The sequence below is a fragment of the Lepeophtheirus salmonis genome, chromosome Z (genome assembly GCF_016086655.4).
Source record: "Lepeophtheirus salmonis chromosome Z, UVic_Lsal_1.4, whole genome shotgun sequence".
In the NCBI taxonomy this organism is placed as follows: domain Eukaryota; kingdom Metazoa; phylum Arthropoda; class Copepoda; order Siphonostomatoida; family Caligidae; genus Lepeophtheirus; species Lepeophtheirus salmonis.
The window spans coordinates 17,014,973-17,023,408 of record NC_092584.1 but is presented as its reverse complement, the minus strand read 5'-3'; positions in this window follow the sequence as shown (position 1 = coordinate 17,023,408).

The following is an 8,436-nucleotide window of genomic DNA, read 5'->3' as shown; positions in this document are numbered from 1 at the left end:
GAGCGGGGAGGGGAAGGTACAGCGCCTCCAATTCCCCCCTTTGCAGATACCCCTGAATAGTGCCCTAGGTGAATATAAACCTGAATAGGTACTTTGTCACAATGAAACCAAAAGAGTCTCGAAGTTACTTGAAGTCTCTCCTCCATACCACTACAAAGAAAACGTTGACTTGCATTTCATCAATTTTTTTTTTCTTCATTGGACTCAATGTTTAGGCTCCAAACTCTCCGTAGCTCAATCACAGGGACTTCTTTACGCCAGCTAAGATGAAACAAAACTCGACACAAACATTATACCTCACTTTTGGCCTCCCTCCATGTGGTCCTCCTACAGCCTGACCTCAACTCCCTGGACTGTGTAGTTTGGGGAGTCTTAGATAGCAATGTCTACTGAACCTATGATCCAAATTTGGATTTCCTCCGAGCTGCCATCATCAAATTGTAGTACCCCATGGATTCGACCTTCATCTTCAAAAGTTACCAATCTGGTTGCCCACGTGTCGAACCTGTTACTGCTTGAGAAGGAGAACATATTGAACAGGAAATAAAACTAAATATAAAGGCAACTGACTTTTTGAGATATCTTTTGTTGATTCCATAAAAATAAAATTATTTATGATTAAGCCATGCTAATAATGGGGTCATGGGTCTCAAGTGTTTCTTTGATTATATTTATAATGCTTAAGAGTATTGAACAGAAATTACCTTAGTTTTGGATGTACCAGACAACTATCACCCTTGTCTAAGAACTGTTGATCAGGGTATCATACCCAAACATCCACAGGTGAGCTAAAAATATTCCAGAGGCACATTGCACACTTGATTCTTCATGCAAGGGGCACTTCCTTGACTCATGCTCTGAATGTTCAAATACAGGACCCTTTTTATAGGAATTGTTTTGAAGGATAAATAAAAACCCCAATAAATCAATCATTGGAAAAATAAAGCCACAAAATACAGACAAAGCTTGTTGATGGTAAGGTATTGAAAGAACCCTCAAATGAAAGTAGAAGAAATCAACATAAAAATAGTTTACGCAGTCTCTATACTTCCTGGTCAAGAAATATATATACATATACATTTCTCAAAACTCTCATCAATTTTTTAGTGACAAATTGTAGCTAAAAATTATATGAATAAATTTTAAGGATTTGTTCTCAATCTAAAATATATATTTTGTAGAAAAAAATATTCGAATAATTTAAAACCCACAAATAGAGATTTATAAATATTTTTTCCCTCTTAAAACTCCATCGACTCCATCTATACAATAGGTTGGTTAATAAGTGATTTTGCGTTTCCCGCCCCTTTTCTAGTTAACTAAGTATATTTGGGTCATTATTAATCACGTCGGATCATACGATAAGGCGTTGTAAAGGTTTAAGTGTATACTACAAACACATTATAGTATTTGTGAATTATCATGCGTCAAGTATGAATGTGACAAAGGAAGAAATTCGCCAAATTGAAGATTTTACTGCCAGAAAAGGAAAAACACGTCGAGAGGTCCAAGGATTTTTTTTTGATGGGCACGGGGCCAATACTCTTTCTGTTTGTGTTCTACAACAGTGGCTTGCCTGATTTTTTCCCTGTCTCAAATCTCCTCTACATTTTGAATAACTCAACCGTTTGAAGTTGGTGATCGAAGAGAAGTGTCCAGTATTGGTGAATAGGAAACAACATGACATTATCAGGACAACATCAGGCCGTATACATCTTTTACGACGCGTTATAATCTCAAGGAGCTCGAATGAGAAGTTATTATATATCCACCCTACAGTCCGAACCTGGTATAAAGTATCTGCTACATGTTCCTGTCTATCGCCCAGAAGCTAGGAGGTAGATAATTGACCATAATAGAATGTGTGAAAGTTTTTTTTTTTGCCAATAGGGACAAAAGTTTCAAAGAAAAGGGCAAAATGAAGTTGGATTCTCGTTGGCATGAAGTTATCGAACAGAACAGGAACATACTTGGTTTAAATCAGCTGATAATAACACTTCTTATAGAGCGTTGAAATAAAGCGAAAAATGCGAAATTGCTTTTTCCAAACTTATATTGGTAATTTTTTTTATGAAATGTAGTCATTATGTCCATCCAAAGTACCAAAATAAATTACGTGTGTTATCAATCAAAATTGATGAATTTGCTGGACACTAGTCTCACCCCTAATGTCTGTACATTGTACATAGATAAAAGATAAGTCACGAACCTCAGGGTTAGTTTCAATTGGTGTTTACATACCATTAATATCATCACACCTTAAGGATAAGTTATATAAAATGCCTATTACATAACTTACATATGAGGAAAATCGTGAAATAGACTGCAGTTTATTTCTGTACTTAAAAAAAAAAATCCTGTAAATGTTTTTTAAATACCTACTAAAATATCCACAGAGGTGACTGGGGGTATTATTTATACACACCCATTGGGTACTTGTTATCCACAAAGGATGATACTTACCGAGTCGTCCATTCAAATCTGAACAACTTTTAATTTTAAACTTCAACAAAACATAATTTATTAATTAATTATAGAATTTCAACAAAGTCAATATTATAAATTTGAGCTCTCTTGGTCATTAATGTAGCTTCACTTAGTTGCTATGATGGCTTCTAGGCGGCGTCAGAAGGCCTGGCACCCGCTGTGGATGTATTCCTCTGTCATTGAGTCCCAGTGCTGTCAGACAGTGGCATTGGGGGTCCCAGTGTTTGTATGACGGGCACTGCAGATCATTCCTCGACATGAACCAAAAAGACGTTAGCATCATGGCTGTGAGGGCCCAAAAGTGTCAATAAATATTTAAAAAAAAACTCAAAAGAATTTAGCAATGGTAGAGATGGGTTACTTTCATTTTCAGAAGGAGCCTCTCTACCCTTACAAGGCTCTTTCTATCCACTTTTTTTATAGCTTTCTGGAAATTCTGGAGCGAAGCCCCGAGATCTCTTGCATGGGGCCCTCATGAACTTGGGGGGGATTGGCCTGGATATTTAGCTTTAACTCCTCTGGGCCTAGTTTGGCATTTATGACATACCCCTTCCTCCTCTCCAACGTTTCGAACTTTTTAACGGTGTAGACGATGGTACTTGAGACGTTCCAGTTCTGCTTCGAGTGCACGAATAGAAATTCGTCAATTATATTCAAGTGTCATTTTCTGGACTTGTCCATAAGCTTGAGAGCTTGGGTTTATTTTGTTGTCTAACTATTTTTTATGATGAAATAGTTCGAAATATAAATAAATTTCAATCACACAAACTCCCTTAATTGGAATATGTAGGAGCTGTTTCGGTAATCAATCAAATGGATGAATTATATACTTAAAAATGTCGTCAGACAAAAGCTTGATAACTTTACAACGGAATTTTTTTATTTGTTAGAGTTAATATTGATTAATTATTACAATCTCGAAAATTCAAACGAAAAGCAGGTACATTGATAGATAGAAGTTTCATCACAGTATTTCAAAAAAAGAATAAAAAAACAAAACAATACTGCGCATGAGGGAAAACAGGTCAACATTTGAAGGCCTGCTTTTTCTTTATTCTCTATGCTCCTCGCTCGCTCTTTTTTTTTTTTTTTTTTTTTTTCCTTTTCTTTCCTTCAATGTTGTAACACTCGTTGTCTACGACGTAAATGTTGATGATATTAATAAAAATGCTTATCTGTAAATTATATACACAGATTTGAATATTTGTAACCTTACAAATGTACAAAAGATTTGGAAAAATAAAAAACCTGACTCTCAATCCCCTTTAAATATTCAATATAACATATTCTCTACTTCATTTTTGTTCTAACAATTAAAATTTCTTTATAATCAGATAAAATAATAACACGTTGTACAGCTTGCAAAATGCACTCCCTTTAAAAAATAGGAGGTTCTATATATAGACTTGTCCTCAAAATTATTCATACCCCTGTTAACTTTTTGATGAAACTAATGTACTTTTGTAAAGTTTGTGTATGGATTCTATGTACCAACAAGTGTAAGAATGGCATCAATATACAATTCAAGGAAATTTTGATTTGAGTGGTATTTTATTGATGAATAGCCAGAAAATATGATCTTCAAAATTATTCATACCCGTGACTATAATGTCAAAGAGAATGTGTTAAACGTGCTAGTTTTTGTTATAAAAGTTCTTTCAAGATATCTTAATAGAATAAATACTTCTTCTCCTGACCAAATGTTAAATAAGATAAGTATGTGTATCTTCCTAGAAGAAATAAGATTGCGTCATAATCATGTCGTCACACTTAAACTGTGGTCATCATGGTCAAGATGACGGAGCTCAGAGTGAACCTCCGTCAGCGTCTTGTGAATGCCTACAATGAAGAGAAATCAATATGATATCCCTTTGTCGACCGTCCAGATTATAATTAACACGTACAATAGGTTCAACACTTTTAAAAACATCAGGGGGCGTGACAGGAAGCATGGTGCCCCTCCCCCCAAACTTTCCATAAATTATGCCAAGAGATCAACAAAAAACCCCAGACAACAACTAACACTCTAATGTAAATGCTGGGGCAGAACGAATGCATCACGGTCCACCATCGAGTGAGTTTTGCACAAAGGAGGTATCCATGACCGTAGGCTCAGGAAAAAATATGTAAGCCCTCGCTTGGTCAGCTTTTGGTCAACCGTCTTGTGGTCTGATAAGACGAAATTATAACTATTTGGCCATATGGATGTTCTGTATGACTTGAGGAAGAAAGGAGAAGATACAAATCAAAGAACATCCTCCCCACTATCAACATGGGATCGGTAGCATAATGCTACAGGGATGTTTCTCTTTCGGAACCTTGTCAAGGGTGGTCAAAGAATCATGAGGAAGGAGGATTATGAAAAATTGAAGGACTCTGCACTGAGAAACTCCAGCTTTGCTACAACTGAACGTACCAGTAGGATAATTATCCAAAACACAATGCTAAATTAGTGAAGAAAAGGTTCAAGGATCACAATATCAACATTCTAGAATGGTCAAGTACGAGTCCAGACTGGAATCTTACCGAGAACATGAGGTGAGACTTGAGGACAAGAGTGATGTCTATGACACCGACTAACTTAACTTAGCTTGGGGCCTTTGTCAAGGAAAAGTGCGCAAACATTCCCCTGGACAAATGCAGGAAGCTTGTGGAATCTTACAAAAAATCGTCTAGAAGCAGTCATAAAAACAAATGCTATTCTATTGACTATTGTAACATATGGGGGATGGTGCATGAGTTATTATGAACATTGCATTTTTTAGTTATCCTTCAATAAAATACCAATGAAATCAAAAGTTCCTTGAATTGTGATTCATTCACTTCTTGGTCACATATAATTTATAACAAAGCTTGAGCAAAATTCGTTAGTTCCATCGCAAAAATTAAAAATCTGAAAAATTAACAAGGGTATGTATAATTACTAGGAAAAGGTTTAGTGGTTATTTTGATATTATGTTTCCACCGCCCTTTTTACATAAGCAAACCATACTAATCATTTCGTCATTTCATCATCATGAGTTAGCTACAAGCAAAAAGGCAGCACATCTCAAATCTCTTAGATGCTGAAATTGATATTATGAAGATTACAGACGTTGTTAAGTGTTCAAAGAGCCTGGTTTTTAAGTTGCCCAAGATGAAAAAAAAAAATGTAGAAGACCTCTCCAGGATGTCAGGAAGTGGAGGACATAATTTAAAGAGGGATACAAAGTTCTTGTAGGTAGGCCTCCAAGCTACACGAAGAAGATAGTTAATGACCTCTTCTATCAATATTGGTGTGACCCATTTAAAAAAAAATCAAAGTATAAAACATATACATACTATGCTTAATAGGCCGAAGTTGAAGTGTACCAAGCTTGGAAGGAAAAAATGGAGACACATTAAACAAGCCTAACACTGGACATGCCCCTTTTAAAGTCCACCTAAGCAAGTGGAAGGACATAAGCTCAACGTGCAATGCATGTATGTAGTAATCACAAAGTACAGACCATCTTATCAATAGATACCCCTCCCTATCTTACGAGGGATATGAAGCCATGAATGAGGAAAATAAAGACATTCGTATTTTAAAATTTATGAATGAAAAAAAATATTGTTAAACAAAATTTTAGTGAAAACTAGGTTTAAGAATCTGCTGTAGTAGAACAAATACCCTGTTGTATGGTCGTGTTCGTTGCCTTTATATTTGTACAATTTTATTTTATGTATGTATTGCAAAGAGTAATCCATTTTGAACGAAATAACTAACAAAGTTCTTGTTAAGTTTGGAGACGAATGTAGAAGAGGATCCTTCTAAGTCGATGAATCGCCTCGCTAACAACTTCTCTGTGGCTCCTAGGACCATCAGGAGGTCTATAAAGTAGAACTTAGTTTCTTACACAAGGACTCCACACCATGAAAACTGGGAGACTCGAAAGGTATAAGAAAATCGTCACATTGATCAAGGCAAATGGATCAATTATGGAAATATTCTCGAACAATAACATTTTCACAGTTGATCAATTCCACAACCACTGGAACGCTTAAACAAAAGAAGAGATCCTAGAGGTTTACCACGCCATATATTCGCCCCAAACAATGGTCCTCGGCGTTGTGGTCTCTGATGGAAAGAAGAAGCTACAGTACTTTTCCAAGGCTGGACAGAAAATCAGCGAGATGCCTATTAAAGGTGCTTAGGTACACCATCCTCCCATGGTTGAGGACCAACTACCTGGAGAGTAACTGCGTGGGGGCTCAGGACGGCACCCTCTCACACGTAGAGCAAGATTGAAAAGTTCTGCGCAGATAATATGGCTATTTTCTAGTCCAAAGAGATATGGGCCTCTTCCTCACCAAATTTGAACCCAGTGGGCTTTTCTATATGGGGCGTTTTGGAGAGGGAAACCAAGAGGAACTCAGATCTAAATATCTACTGACTGAAGTTCTACATAGTGGCTGGCTGGGACAACTTGTCGAAAGAGTTTGTCATCAACTCCTGAATGTCTTTCAGACTACTTGTAAAGGCTGTGATTGATAATGAAAGGTGTCATATTTATTGAAAAAAAGCTTTGCAAAAACATTGTCTACATTATTTTTTTACTCATTATTGAAAATATAAAATAGTTTATGTATTTCTAAATCCATTTCTCAAGTCCAGGTGTCGCTGTAACTGTAGAGGCAGAACAAAAAGATCCAGGAATTGTAAAGAGAAAAACAAGAAAACTTTTTGTATTTAGTAAGAAATTACTATGATAATTTTAAGCATACAAAATTACACTTAGGCCTGAAATATATTTTTATTCTGGGGAAATAATAATATTGGAAAAAGTGTAAAGATTTTTGGTAACGTATCCTTTCCAGGAATTTTATATAAACAAAGACTCATGGTCTACTCTCACTTCGAAGTTCATTTTTTTTCTCTCTTTCTATACAAACTTCTCGTATAAAAAATCAAGAATGAATTAACGAAAAGGGATGTATAGTTTATTATTAGTGCTCAAATATAATCCTATACAATTAATTGTTTTCAAAATATCACAAATATAATCTAAAGAACAGTACTTTGTAAAAAGTTCTGAGAAAGAGTGTTTCCAAGTTCTTTTTATGCTGCTTTTTCCGCATATATAATTACAAAAGTGATATAAAACGATAGTCAATTTTTCTTAAATTTTATTTGGCTACGAAAATGTATTTTTGTTCTCGAGGCGAGCTGCCCTTGATTTATACAGAGAAAGGGTACAGTTTAGCCATTAGAAGGGGTGTCCACAGAAGAGGGTTGAAGAAGGAAAATGGCAACTTAGCAATGACAATAAATAAATCAGAGAGTCAAATATTTGAAAATCAGTATTTTCACATGGTCAATCATATGTTGCATTTTCAAGAGTGTCAAAAGAAAGTGCTCGTTTGATCATATTTATATCGAAAGGACAAAAGTAACAAAAATTGTTGTATACAAGGAGGCTTTACAATAGAAATTTACCGATTATATAATTATAATTTATAGTAAATCGTTTAAATTTAAAATTAAAAAAAAAAAGAGCTATTTTTCATTGGTTAGTGCTGGTATAAATATATATATATGTATATATTTGGGGAGGGGGAGAATGCTTGTTTTTTGCAAATATTTTGAAAAATTAAAGTTCAACTATTACTTTTTTTGGGAAAAAAAATTCAGAAATTCATAGCCTTTCTCAAAAAAAAAAAAAAAAATTATTAAAAATTTGGGAAAAAAATTCAAAAATTTGGAAAAAAATCAAAAATTCCAAAACATTAAATTTTTGGAAAAAAATCAACAAAATCAAATTTAAAAAAAAAAAGTTTTAAATTACTAAATTTTTTGGAGAAAAATTCCAAAATCATAGCTTTTCAAAGAAAATTTTAATTTTGGTAAAATCAAATTTAATTTCAAATATGAAATTATTTGAAAAAAAAAAAAGTCCCTCCAGCCTCTGATTACTTTTTCTGTTCATT